This window comes from Trichosurus vulpecula, chromosome 1 (genome assembly GCF_011100635.1).
Source record: "Trichosurus vulpecula isolate mTriVul1 chromosome 1, mTriVul1.pri, whole genome shotgun sequence".
NCBI lineage: Eukaryota > Metazoa > Chordata > Mammalia > Diprotodontia > Phalangeridae > Trichosurus > Trichosurus vulpecula.
Window position 1 is genome coordinate 117,156,016 of NC_050573.1, and position 14,463 is coordinate 117,170,478.

Below are 14,463 nucleotides of genomic sequence, written 5' to 3' on the forward strand. Positions count from 1 at the left end.
TTTCCTTTAAGCAGCCCCTCAGATGAGGCTTTGAAGCTGGATACCAGGGCTTAGCCAGCATAAGCACTCTGGATATCTGACCTGTTGTCCTTCAGGTAACGTGATTACTCTCTCCACTAGTAGTTCTATTCTGTCCGTTTTTGTCTCTTTCTGTCTCCCTCTCTCTCCTCCTCCTCCTCTCAAAATTCGTCTTCCTTCTTCTCTCTTTCTCTCTCTCTACTGATAATCTTCTGAAGTTCTTTAAAGCACTGAGGAGTTAAGGGAGTTGCCCATATTCACAGAGTCAATGTGTGTTACAGGCAGGACTTGAGGGCTTGAAACCAAATCTTCTTGGCTCTCATGCTAACCCTTTATCCATTACACATTTCTCAAATGTGAAGTTGAGGAAAATCACCATTATTCTGTATCATTTGATAATTAATCCTATTCTGTAATCCATTCTTTTCCCCATTTTGTCAAACTTCCATCTCTTAGCCAAGCTCAAAAGGAAATCTCTCCTAACCCTAATTCAGGCATGGCTCAAGAATGGGATCACTCCTGACCCTTGGGGCATCTGCTCCTTAACCAGTTTAAAGTGGGACTCCTGATCCAGTTGACTGCATAAATAGAAAACCAGCTTGGGCTAGGCCCTTCCTAGGGAACTACTCTTCAGTCCTTGCTTTTTCCTCATCAAAGCTAGGAGTGACTTGGTCTCCCAGGGTGAGGCCACAGTGGGGTGGAGACCTGATTCAGATGACTTTTGTTTTTCTAGCCAAGATTCCTGGAGGCAGCTGGATCTCATAAAGCAGTTAGCATTCCTTAAGTGTCACAGTAGGGCCCTATCAACCACACCTGAAGTCTAGCCCACTTCCCCCAGTAGCAGATTAATCCTATCCTTGAGGATTATTCTTCTCTCTGAACAAAGAAGTAATAAGAAGGAACTGAGGTAACTCAATCCACCTCCTCATTAAAATGTCTACCAATAGGGATTTTCTTACTTTTGCCAGGGAAGGTTGTCCCTGACCAGTCAGGCCAGTCAGAAGGAACACATGCCTAGGTTTAAAAGACACTGTTGGCACTCACTCAGGGTCTTTGGTCATTGAGAGATGCCATTGATCCAATTTATTGATTGATGCTACCCTAATAAATTGACCATGCTCAGGTCCCTGGCTTTTTTGCTGAAGTGCCAAGGTGACCCATTTTACTAACGGTATATGTGTCATCATTAATAAATTCTTTCTTGCCCTAGAGAAAACTGTGCCTCAGCATCATTTTTACCTGTAACAAAGTGTATTGAAGTTAAAATCAGAATACAAATCAAATTTCATTTAACTCTCAAATAAGGGAACCAAGTACAGCTATCCCTTCCACATCACAGGTGTTAGGGGTACAGTGTCCCTCTAAAATCTGGAATATCTGTGTAAAATTTTTTGGCCCTGTATTTCTATCAGAGAAGAAATCTGAATTTTTTCCACTCAGGTTTAACATTCACTAATTCTGTGATCTTGGATAAGACATTAAATTTCCGAGGCTTTTCTTCATCATTAATAAAAGAGAGCTAATGCTTACTTGCCCATCTCAACTCATGGAATCACAAGTTTTGACTAAATAAGAAGTATTGGAAATGGTATATTTGTACCACTTTGTCATTTTCCAACTATTTTCACATGATACGTGAAAGACTTGATGGATCTGGGGTATCTTAGATATGGGTAGCATTTCCAGTGAGGCAGATGCCAACTTTGCCATGCCTACACATCCTATTTGAGTCTTGTCCATGTTCTCCTGTAAACTTGGCACTGGATGTCTACTTCAAGGTACCTGGATGTTAATGGTGGACATAGACTGTCTATCAGTCAAACCTCAGCCTTAGGTCAGGATCACTCTATCTTTTTTTTTTTCAACAGGAGAATATGAAATCCTTAAAATCAGAGATTATTTCATTTCATTGATATAGGTGATGAGGTCAGGGAACCCTATGTTTTTGGGGGTGCTCAAGACCCCAAAATACCAACGATGCAGGTCTTGCTCAAATGAATTTGACTCAAGCCTTCTCACAGCCAAAGAGGAAAACAAAATTTGTTACAGATTCGCCATATTGGGTTGTCTCACCATTGGTGACACTCCTTTTCTCCAGCGGGCCAGATTCCATCTGAGGTAGATGGAATCTGAACCCCTTCATGGAGGCAAGATGAAACTTATATACAGGAAGATTGTGGGAGGGATCTAGGGTGGTCCTGGGGTGATAGGAGGAGAGGTTTAGGGAAGGTCTTGAGGAGTCTAAGGAGGAGCTTGATGGGACTGGGGTGAGGTCAGACTCCAGGAACCAAGAGAATGGGATTAAGTGTGGGAAGTAGTTGAAGGCTACCTGGAAATAACAGACAATGTAGGGCTAGGCTAATTTAAGGGTAACAGATTTGGGCTTAGACACTATGATAGGATCAAGGGTAGGAAGTAGCCACAATGGAGGCCTAGGCTAGTTTAAGGGTAACCTAGAGATTTGGTCCCAGCTATAATGAAAGGCTTATGGCCTCAGGCAAAGGCTTCATCAAGTAGGAAGATTCCAGGAGAATTCAAGGGGGCTCCCAGATCCTGTATCCCATCATAGGGATCTCCCAGTGAAGAAATTTCCTCTTCTAAAGCAGATGGGAAAATGAAGGAGAGAGGGGGAGGAAATAAACATTTATATAGTGCTTGCTATGTTCCAGGCATTGTGCTAATTGTTTTTTTTAGTAACAAATATTACCTCATCCTCACAATAATCCTGGTAGGAGCTATTGTTGAAAACCATTTTACATTTTAGAAAACAGAACACACAGAGGTTGAGTTTTACAGCATCACATAGCTTGTTAAGGTTTGAGGATAGATTTGAACTCAGGTCTTCACCACCAGCTTTCTTTGTTCTGCAACTTGTTCTCTTAGAGAGTTTCCTAAAGCACTAAGAGGTTAAGGGACTTAGCTGCAATTACACAGCTAGTGTTATGCCAGAGATGTGACTTATCCTCAGTCTTGCTGACTCACAGGTGAGCTCCATATCAAACTACATGCTGCTACCTCTATCTGGTATGTAGGAAGCTCTTAATGAATGCCTCTTTAATTGAATTGATCTGAATTCACATCATTTACACCACTGTGCATTTCCCAATTTATGAAGTGTTTCAATTTGCTCACACCTACCATGTACCTCTTTATTGTCTCAAATTCAATCCTGTGGAAGCCACACATATAAGGGAATGCTTTTTGTAACATGAGTAAATTGGGCACTAGGAGACCATTTAAACCAGAAAAGGAATTTTTCCTTGTGGTCTTTACCTCCAAGATTTGCTCCAGGGACAGGTCAACCTGTTAGTCTTTTCTGACTAAAAAAAGAAGCTCAATTGAGCTTCACAATAAAGAAGGAAGTTAAATGAATCTACATTGGCTCATCAGGGACCTGATAGAAGTCTGATAAGCAAGGATAAACTCATGAGTTTCCAGGAGGGGTACCCTTTACAGTCTTAGGGATAATGGAACAGACTTAGGGGGGAGATGGGAAAACTGAGGATTCTGTCCTTTGTAGAGATACTCTGTGTGTGCTGCTTTATAGGCCTAGCAGTTCATTCAGTGAGGCTAAGCAGAAACCACAAGCACAATTCTCAGGAAGAATTCCCTGGATAGCTACTATTTTGGAGAAGAAGGCTAGAAACCTAAGTCATAACTACTCTTTTGAAGAGCACCGGAAGCCTCCTTTATAAGAACACCATGGCAGTCTTTCAATAGCTCCAGAGATAAGATAGGGTTGGACTTTGCCCTTCTCTTCCAGGCTTCCAGACATTTATCTTGCCTCCACTGTACCTTTCATCCCTTGCTATCTTTCCCTTTTCTCTGGCTGCTAATCTCTTTTGATAGGGAACATCCGGACAGGCTCCACAACTCTCTTTCCATACTGATTCCTCCAGCCCCACTAAAATAAAACAGAAAGCACTTCCTTCTCTCCTATCATATGCCCCCCCCCCACATCTGTCTCTAGTAAATTGTTCATAATTATAGTCATTATGATGTCACCCACTCCACTCTTTCTTTCTAATACTTCTCTTTCTTCATTTTAGGTCACTGAATTTCAGGATATGTCTTTCCTGTGCCATGGCTTCCTCATGGAAGAAGCTTTCTAGTTTTAAACTTCCTTTCCCTTCATCAACTGTAAACCAAGAAACACTAGAAAATGGCTTTTCATTTGGTCAGTAATTCACATTGATGGGGCATGGGGGTGGGGGTGGGAGTAGAGTTGGAGTAACTGGATTTAGATGTTTATACCTGTTATCTCTGTGGTCAAAAGAAACAACAGGATGGGATCCACACTCAGCACACTTCAGCTCTCTATTTAGTGCTGCCACTTTATTTTGACAGTCCATTGGAATTTGTAGTGTTATTCCCAGGGTATCCTAGGAAATAATGCCATCCAACCTGCTGCTTTGGCCATTTGGCTGTATACAAGGCCAACTCAAGAGATAGGAAGGGAAGGGACCTAGCATTTAAATATGTTCTAGGCATTGTGCTAAGCACTTTACAAATTTTTTCTCATCCAATCCTCTTGATAACCATAGGAAGTGAGCACTATTATGACCACTATTTGACAGTTGAGGAAACTGAGGCAAACAGTGGTTAAGTGACTTGTCCAGGGTCACTCAACCAGTAAGTGTCTGAGGCTAGATTTGAACTCCAGTCTCCCTAATGCCAGGCCCAGCACTCTGTCCACTAGAAGGGAGTGAAATGTTGGTTGATTGATGGTTTGGTTGCAACAGTCTACTTTGTCTATGTCCTACCTCTAGAATGTTCTCCTTTCCCACATTTACCCCAGCTTTTTTTAAGGATCAGCTCAAGGTATGAAACAAGACCTATGCTATTGCTGCTTTTGCTTTCCCCTAGCCCAGATTATTTTGTATATAACATTTATTTACCTCTGTGTGCAAGTTACCTATGCTTCCCGCCTCCTAGAATATAAAATCCTTAAGAGCAGGAATCATTTTATTTTGTCCTTATATCCCCAGAATTTAGGGCAGTGTCAGAATCATAGCAAGTACTCCATAAATGCTTGCTTGATTGAACGAATGAATTAATGAATGAATGAATCTTAAAATTTGTAACTACTAGGGAAAGAACCATGGCTGGATGTGATATCCCTTGAATTCTGCCCATCAGTTGTAAGTTCTGATAATAGTCCCTCATAAAGAATTTTGTAACGTTCTTATGAACTTATGTTCAGCTTATATTAGACTTATTTGGATTTATTCTATCTCATTGTCTTTCTCTGTCTCTGTCTCTCTCTCCTAAACTGTACCTTTCATCAAAAGAAGAACACTGTACATTTGTAATGACAAAATAAAAGATACAAAGATTTGCCTTATAAAATTTTTAGTACATTACACAGTTAAGTAAAACTAATAACGCAAGGATCTCATCTGAAAGTGCATTCAGCATTTCACACCAGTAGTACCACCCCCCCCCCATATTTCTTTCTATTTAAAAAAAAATCACAGAAATTTTTTTCTCCCTCTTATCCTCTATCCAGTGAGGATAAAGAAGGAAATGAAAAGCAAAGTTCTTGTAACATATTTCTTATATACCATAAATATTTGTATGCATATACAAATATATTATATCAAAGAAACACATTTCTTCAATGATTGTATACAACTATATATGTGTGTAGACACATATATATATATACATACACATGTACATATGTATATATATATATAATATCTCTGTCTGCATATTATTCTGCACCCTAAATCTGTCGAGTCTCTGTAATGCATAGCATGTTTATCATCAGTCTCTGGAATCATCAATAACTATAGAATTGATCATAGTTCTCAAAGCTTTTAAAGCTGTTTGAAGCAGTGTTGTTATTGTATGAATTTTCTTCTAATTCTGTTCATTTCATTCCTTATGAGTTTATAAATGTCCTCAAAATATGCTTTCTCCACTACATCCTGGAGAAACTAGCCCCAAAATTTTAATTCTTACAATTATTATACCTTACAAATGAGGCAACCGAGACTCGTAGACATTACAAGCTATTCCTTCACCTCCCTCCACATCCTTAATTATGAACAAGTAGTCCTTCACATCTTTAATGTGCTCTTTTCCAACCTCTGCCTTGCAAAATACCCAGCTTCCAGGCCAAACATAACTCAGACACCTTTCCAGTTGGTAGTCCTCTTACCCTCTTAAAATTATTTTTAGTATACAATATAATATATACTTATACATACACAAGCATTACTGTCCCAATAGAATGTAAGTTCCTTGAGGTCAGCTACAGCTTCTTTTTTGGTCTTTGTGTTCTCAGAAATGAACACAATGCCTTATAGGCATATAATAAGTGTTCGTTCAGTTGAGTTAGATTGAAAGGCTTTACAGGAATGTCTGTTCAGGGCCTCAATTACTGAGCCACATAAAGGACTTAGCAGTATTCTCCTTTGCTTTCAAATAATATATCTCTCCCTAGCCCCTATCCCACCCTCTTCATTTTTTGGTTTGCTGAGACCATTTATGCCACAGCTATCCAGAATGACCACCCTTTTGATACCATTAATGAAACAAGTAAGGTGATGATTTGCTCTCTGCTGAGACTGAAAATTACATCCATATAAGAATTTAACAGAGAAATGGGCAGGAAGACCCTCACTACCATCTAGAGGTTACTGATAGCCAGATAAACTACTGAAGGCGCAAAGAAGAAATTTGCCTGCAATGGTACTATGACTTAGAATCCAGAATATGAAGAAATAATTTAGTGATAGGGTGATTAGTATAAGAATAAAAAACTGAAGGTTTCTAGATTTTAAGTGCTTGGGGCTCATTGAGATTAAAGTGAGAATTTCTTTGCAATGAATAGAAAAATTCCCTTTCGTCCCTTATCACAAGTTCAAACATCTCACAGTCTGTATCATGTAACCCTTTGGAGTCTATCATTCAATTTAGACTAGGGTAACACATTAACCTAATAAACTGAAAAACAAGCCATGCTGGCTAGTCTTGCCTTCCCTTAAGTAGAGATAAATCCTGGTATGGTCCAACCTGAAACAGCAATAATCTCATCTTTCAGTCAAGTCCAAAACTGTCTTAGCAACTGAGACCATGTCTAGCCAATGGATGTTTGGTGCTTCCTCAGCAGAGGAAGCTGTCCAATTAGAATGCTCTGCTTTGAGCTGCCCAGGCTGATGCTCAGAAGAAAGGCTAGGTTAAAAATATCATCAACTTAGCTGTCCCACTAAAAGAGACTTTGATAGCAAAGCAAGGATTCCCCTGCTGAATTGCATCTGATCAAGGCAGAGTTTTATTTGGGGGAAGAAAGAAGGAAGGATATTTTATGTATTTGCAAGGTCTGGTGTTACACAACCAGACTTTATAGTAGTACCCTTGAATTGCCTCACATGTTCTGCATTATCTCTCTCTCTCTCTCTCTCTCTCTCTCTCACTCTCTCTCCAGACACACACGTGTGTGTGTTAGTTTCCCTCCACAAGTGGAGAATTCCACACTATGAGATCATCTTTTGTCTGTATTGAATTTTTGAGAAAGGAACAGAATTTTAATTGAGGCATCAAAACAAGTATGTAACAATGCCTAAGATTTATATAGCACTTACTATGTGCCAGGTGCTTTATAATTATTATCTCATTAGATTCTCAACAATAACCCTTAAGTTTGGTGCTATTATCATCCACATTTTACATGTGAAGAAACTGAGGCAAACAGGGGTTAATGACTGACTCAAGGTCACATAGCTAGTAAATGTCTGAGGACATATTTGAACTCAGGTCTTCCTGAATATAGGCTTAGCACTGTGCCACGTAACTGTCCTTAATAACTGGGGAGCTTGCAACTTACTAACAACAGTTGTACAATGCTTTGGGCTATTACAGAGTCTTAAAAAAATAACGCTATATACTGTATTTGAGTTCTTATTTAAATAAAATTAATTTTCAAAAAGAAATAATATACATTGCTAATGTTGGGGTCCTAATAAGACTTTCGAGACAGTGGAAACTTGCCTATTTTTCCAACAGATTCATTCTTACATCATTTGTACTTTGGGCAACAAAATGATATCCTAACCTCTTTTCAGGCATATTTACCTGATGACTTGTTAAAATGAACTAGACATACCACATTCTCACAGATTTTTGACCAAGTGCATTTCTGGAGGGGTTTTTATTTTGTTTTAGTTTTGGTGGAGAGAAGGGAGGAGTAAATCACACTATGTACTCAGCCCACTATTCCCATCAGCACTTTTGTCCAAGAGATCTTAAGATCATAGATACTGACTTGGAAATTAAATCAAAGTTAATCTAGCTTAACTGTTTAATTTTTTATAGAAGAAGGAATTGAGGGATGGTGACTTGTCCAAAGACATGAAAGTACAAGTGGCAGATTTGGTATGTATAGCTAGCTCCTCTAACTTGACAGATTGCAATATTTCTTTTTTTTAAACTTTTTTAAAATTTATTTTTAGTTTACAACATTCATTTCCACAAGCTTTTGAGTTTTAAATTTTCTCCCCCCTCTTCCTTCCCTCCTCCCCAAGACAGCATACAATCTGATATAAGCTCTACATATACATTCATATTAAACATATTTTCGCGTTAGTCATGTTGTAAAGAAGAGTTATAACCAATGGGAGAAACCATGAGAAAGAAGAAACAAAAGAGGGAGCAAATAGTCATATGTTTAATACGAATGTCTTAGAACCTTGCACTGCTGAGAAGAGCCAAGTGTGACAAAGTTAGTCATCATACAATGTGGCTGTTACTGTGTACAATGTTCTCCTGGTTCTGCTCCCCTCACAGCATCGGTTCATATAAGTCTTTCCAGGTTTTTCTGAAGTCTGCCCGCTCATCACTTCTTATAGCATAATAGTTGTGATCTTTCTTCTGTGCCTTGTGGCTTCCTTAGGTTTAGAGGTAGCATCAATTGATCAACCAGTGTTCATTTAGCACCCCCTGTTACTCTCCTTGTACTAGGCTCTGCACAAAGACTGAAAGGAAATAGTCCCCGCTCACAAAAACAAAACAAAACAAAAATTCCATTCTCTTAAAGGGAGGCAACATATGCATGTGTAAGCAAATGTCAATACATACAGATAGATGCAAGGCAATTTTCCAGCGAGAGTCCGAAGGACACTGGGACCTGTGTCAATCACAAGGCTAAGAATGCTAAGAAGCACCATTGAAGGGAGTGCATTCCAGGTGGTGGGCACAGCCGGTGGGAAGATGGAGCAAAATGGATTGCCATGTGAGAGAGAGCAAGTAAGCCAACATAATTATAAGGGAGTTAGAGGACCTCTGTCCAAACTCTGACTGCTATTTATGGCCTATGTCATTATTGGGAAGTTAATTCATCTCTCTAGGCCAATATTTTGTCCCTTATAAAATATGAGGTTGGTCTATAATCTTTGTGTTCCTGTCCTAAATTCTAAGAAGTTATATTAAAATTAACACCAATAGGATGTTGAATAAGATTCTAATTCCCCAAAAGACTGCTTGAGGAATGAATGTGGAACAATGAATGGGTAGCCCCACTACTTTGACTTGGTTATGATTTCAGGAAATAGAAGTGGAATTTTGGCCTGGTTGCTCATATACAGACCTGGAATATTTCTTTTTAATGCCAGGCAGTGCTACTTCATACTTCATTTATTAACTTTATGAGAAATTCATTAGCCATCACTTGTGCCAAAGGAAAAGAGAGGTTGGGTGATTTATTCCACCCTTGGAACAGTTTTGCTTTTGGGTGCTAGAGGCAGGTAGGTGGTACAGTGGATAGAGCACTGGATCTAGAGTCAGGAAGACCTGAATTCAAATTCAATTTTTAACACTTACTAGCTGTGTGACCCTGGGTAAGTTACAACTTCTATTTGCCTCACTTTCCTCATCTGTAAAATGGGGATAATAATACATCTACTTTTCAGGATTGCTGTGAAGATCAAATGAGATAACAATTATAATACATTTAGTACGGTGCCTGGCACATAGTAAGCCCTATACAAATGTTAGCTGCTGCTGCTACTACCACTACAACCACTACTACTACTATTACTAAACACCGTGGACAACATTAAGAATTTTGAAGCTTTGCCATAATACTACCCTCAATGCCCATAAATTATAAGTTAAGAGCACCTCATGATGAGATCATGTGGGTACTTCATCAAATTATCCAATGGAGTCTTGGATATTCTCTAAGATGGACCAACTTTATTCTGAATTCAACTTTATGTAAAATATTGTTTTCAAGAACTATTATTTCCAAGTCCTTAGACCCACCCAAATTATATTTTACCCCAAAACACTGACATTATGTTCTACTCCAATTTAGTATAAAATAAAATAGTATCAGAAAGAAAGGAACAATATGTTGGGAAGCCATTTAAGATTATTCTTGAAGGCTAGAATATGTACAAAGTCAATGGCTTTTAAATCTTTATATTTCTTCCTTTTCTCCTTCCTTTCTTTCCTCCCTCTGTCCCTCCCTTTCTCCCTCCCTTCCTCCCTCCCTTCCTCCCTCCCTCTCTTCCTCCCTCCCTCCCTCCCTTCCTTCCTTCCTTCCTTTCTTCCTTCCTTCCTTCCTTCCTTCCTTTCCTCTCTCTGTCCCTTCCTTTTCCCTCCCTTCCTCCTTCCCTCTTTTCCTCCCTCCCTTCCTTCCTTCCTTCCATCCTTCCTTCCTTCCTTCCTTCTTTCTTTCCCTCCCTCCTTCTTTCCCTCCTTTCACAAATCAGGCAAATATGAGAGTATTTGCAAAATCACTCCATTAAAATGTATTTCAAATAAGGCTTTAATTGTGGTCCTGGGAAAACACAACCCTTACAACTTTGTATTGGGGGGCCTTCCTGTGGCTATTCATAGGGATTCAATTCTCACACCAAAGACCCTCAAAGACTCTGTTTTAAACCTAGGTCTGCAATCCACACAGTCTTTCTCCAATGGCTTCTTTTTTTTTTTTCTAGCCCACCATTGGCTGAAGTGAACATAATCCCCCAGCACTTCCTAGTGCCAGTCATGGGCTCATTGCCACAGCTGTCTTATCTTTATGTGAATGCCAGTTCAGACTGACAGTGACTGACGCTCTGTCTCCCTTTGGAATAATAAGCCAATCACAAAGAGTGCGATTGCCCCCTCAAAAACAACAACAAAACCCCCAGAAAACAACCTGCCCTCTCAAGCTGTGTAGACGTCTGCAGCATCAACAATCCTGTCCCTGTCCGGAGAACAATGGGAGGCATTTGCATAGGCAGCCAGGAGCTGGGGTCTTCAACTGCTCCCTGAAGCCTTCAGCATCACCATGGGCACCAATGGACACAGCCAACACTGTGAGACTGGCAGCTCCTGTAAGAGAGGGGAGGAGAAATGTGGGACTCAAATGAAATGTTCAAAAATGTTAAAGAATTAATTAAAATGGGCACAGCCCTTTGCTTTTGTATTTTCCCATTTGTGTTCTGATGTGCTGTGGCCTCAGTCAGCATACAGCAAGTGGCATAGCTGAGGTGAAGTTATAATTCACTGTGGAGAGGCAGAAAATGAATCCATTTAACAGAGAATAATTGGGTGATACTCCTTAGTCAGCACTACCCCCATTTCCCTTTGGAAATTAAGTATTACTTAACTGACACTTCTTTTTGGCACTTACATAAAGAATTTTAAGTTATGGTTATTTTCATATTACCATTGATGGCTTGTGTATTACTAGGCACATAAAATATATTCCCAAGGCCATGCACATAAGATGCCAAAAGAAAGTGGGTCAGTCATTTCTCAAGGGTAAAAGATAGACAGCTTGAGCACTGCACTGGTACCTTAAATTGGGATCCTGGGGAAACACAGCCATTACAACTTTGCTTTGTGGCACCTTCCTGTGGCCACCCAAATCTGGAACGAACCAGAGACAGGCCTGCAACATATTGCGAAGTTCCTTTGAGGAAGAAAACCATGGGCAAAGCTCATATAGGGTAAGAAGGAATATAGGTGTTGTGATTTGCAGCAGTGGAGTGAGTGCCCACACTGAGGAGAGGAGATATACTGATGTTTCGAAGCATTTGTATATTAAATATGTGTCAAACCCTGTGCAGGGAGTAATCTGATTGAAATGCTGCAACTTCCCTCTTTCACCACCAACCTAATACTTTGAATATTGTGTGGTTTATTTATAGTGGAAGCTCAATAAATGTTTATTGCATTGATATTTTATTGATAGTACCTATATGATTGTAGACTACAATCATGGCCCTAAGTAGTGGCTATAAAGTCAGCTACGAGTTCTGATTATACATATAACTAAATGAGGCATACCTATGTAAAAGAGAATTCAAATGATGATAGATGCTATTGAGTAGCATATAGAGCTTCGAAGTCTGGTTAAATGTTTAATAGAATCCAAATATATGTATACATATAAATATATATATATGCATATGTATCTGTATATCTATCTGTCTGTCTGTCTATCTGTGCATATGACCTATTTACTAGCTCCCTATGTTATCCAAGCTGTTATTATTGTTCTTTGTACTTCATTCTTGAAGAGGACCATGACATCAGGAGGGTGATATCTTGACTTGCAAGTGAATTGGATTTAAGTGAGGCAGGGCTGTGCAAAGCCATCAGCCTCACTCTCTCCTCCAGAGTCATCAGAGTCCACTGGCAAAGTATAAGTTAAGATGACGGGCGATGGCCCAGGATGCAGTGGGAGACCTTAGCCTTTTGAAACTAAGGTCTTTCCCAAGTCTCAGTTTGCCTGAGGCAATGTCTATTCAGTGCAAGAAAAGACTACTCATAAATCTGCTTGTACTGTAATCAGTGTGGAAACTTTGACCTAATCCATTTCAACCCTGAGTCACTGCCCTTCTTTAAGCAGCCCATTAGTTGTCCTCTGTCTATAGTGATATTAGGGCTCACTCAGTTTGATCACCTGATTGGTTCAGCCCACTGGAACTCAAGAGATCCACTGGCCTCAGCCTCCCTGGTAGCAAGGATACAGGCATGAATCAATACTCCAGCTATGACTTCTATCTGAGCATTGTGAGAGGTTTCCCATTGAAATAGAATTAAGAACACACACCTGCATAGTCATGTCAGGGAGGGGGTATCTTTGTGTGATGTATGATAATATTCTAAGACTGGACACAGGTTTGGCAGCCTCAAGTTTTACCCCTCAATCTGTCATAAATCCAAGACTTCAAAGCATGGAACTTTAAGGGGAGGAGGACATGAAGATAATTTCTCAGGAATGAGACCCTCCTCAGGCAAGCATGGTGTGCAAAGTACCAATGATATATATGTAGAAGCAAGGAATATAAGATAATGCCACCAAATGATAGATCCCCCTGAAGTCTGAAGTTACCCCCAAAATGTCATAAATTTATTTGTTTAACTATGCTTTAGTCTATATGTTGTAGATGACCTAGCCATATACAACATCCCTCTAGAGTTTGAAGAAGTTGGGGCCAGCTATGTTTTAGGACCTGTTGCTATGAATATGTCTCCTTGATATGTTGTTGCATTACTGTGTTGGTAAGCAAAACGGGCTCTTAGCACTCAGTTCAACCAAGCGCCCTTGAAGAGTTTGGCTTCTGTTTCCTTTGATTAGTTCAGTGTATTTCACTGAGTCTTACTAGTTGCTAAGCCCCAGGCCCAAACCCCTATTAGGTGCTAAGCCTATGTGGGTGTGAAGCTCCCAGGGTACTAAGGGGAGGTGCTAACTCAAGAGCCAATCATAGGAGCCTAAGTTCTGGTCATTCAGATAATGTTTGATGACGTCTGAAATGGTATAAGAAGAGAAGACAGAGCCATTTGCGCAGGGCTGTCACTCTTGGTGGTGCACCCTGATGCGGAGACTCCGGGCAGCTGTAGCTAAGAGCCCTCCAGCTCATAAACCCGGATGTTGGTACTTTGTTAAACTCTGGTAACTATGTATTCGGATTTGAATCAGACAAGGTCTGTCTGTCGATGTTTGTACTTTGTATTTTGCTCTGAAGTTCAGGGTGCTGGCTTTTTCCCCTCAACTAAGTGAGGGATATTTGTATGCTGAATTAAAGTAAGCTTGTCAGCCCCTTAACGTTGCTTTCCTTACTAAAGCAGATCAAAAGAACCTGGGCTTTTGCAGCATGCTGGTAGTGTGCTTGTTGTTGGGCTTGTGTTGGTCTTTCACTGCCCGCAACAGCTGCTAGCCAGATTGTTGAAACAATTACAATAAATGAAAGTCATTTGAATGTGTTTATTTCAATTTTGAACTGGAGTGGGGAGAGATTTTAGGCAGGCAGACTTACCATCAGGTTATTGTACTAGTCCAGATGTGAGGTGATAAGGAATGAACCTGGATAGTGGTATTGTCAGAGGATAGAAGGGAGCATATTTTAGAAATGTTGCAAAGACAAAATTGACAGACCTTGGCAACAGATTAGATGTGGGAGTGAGAGCAAGGAGTCAAGAATGACCCCCAGGTTGTGA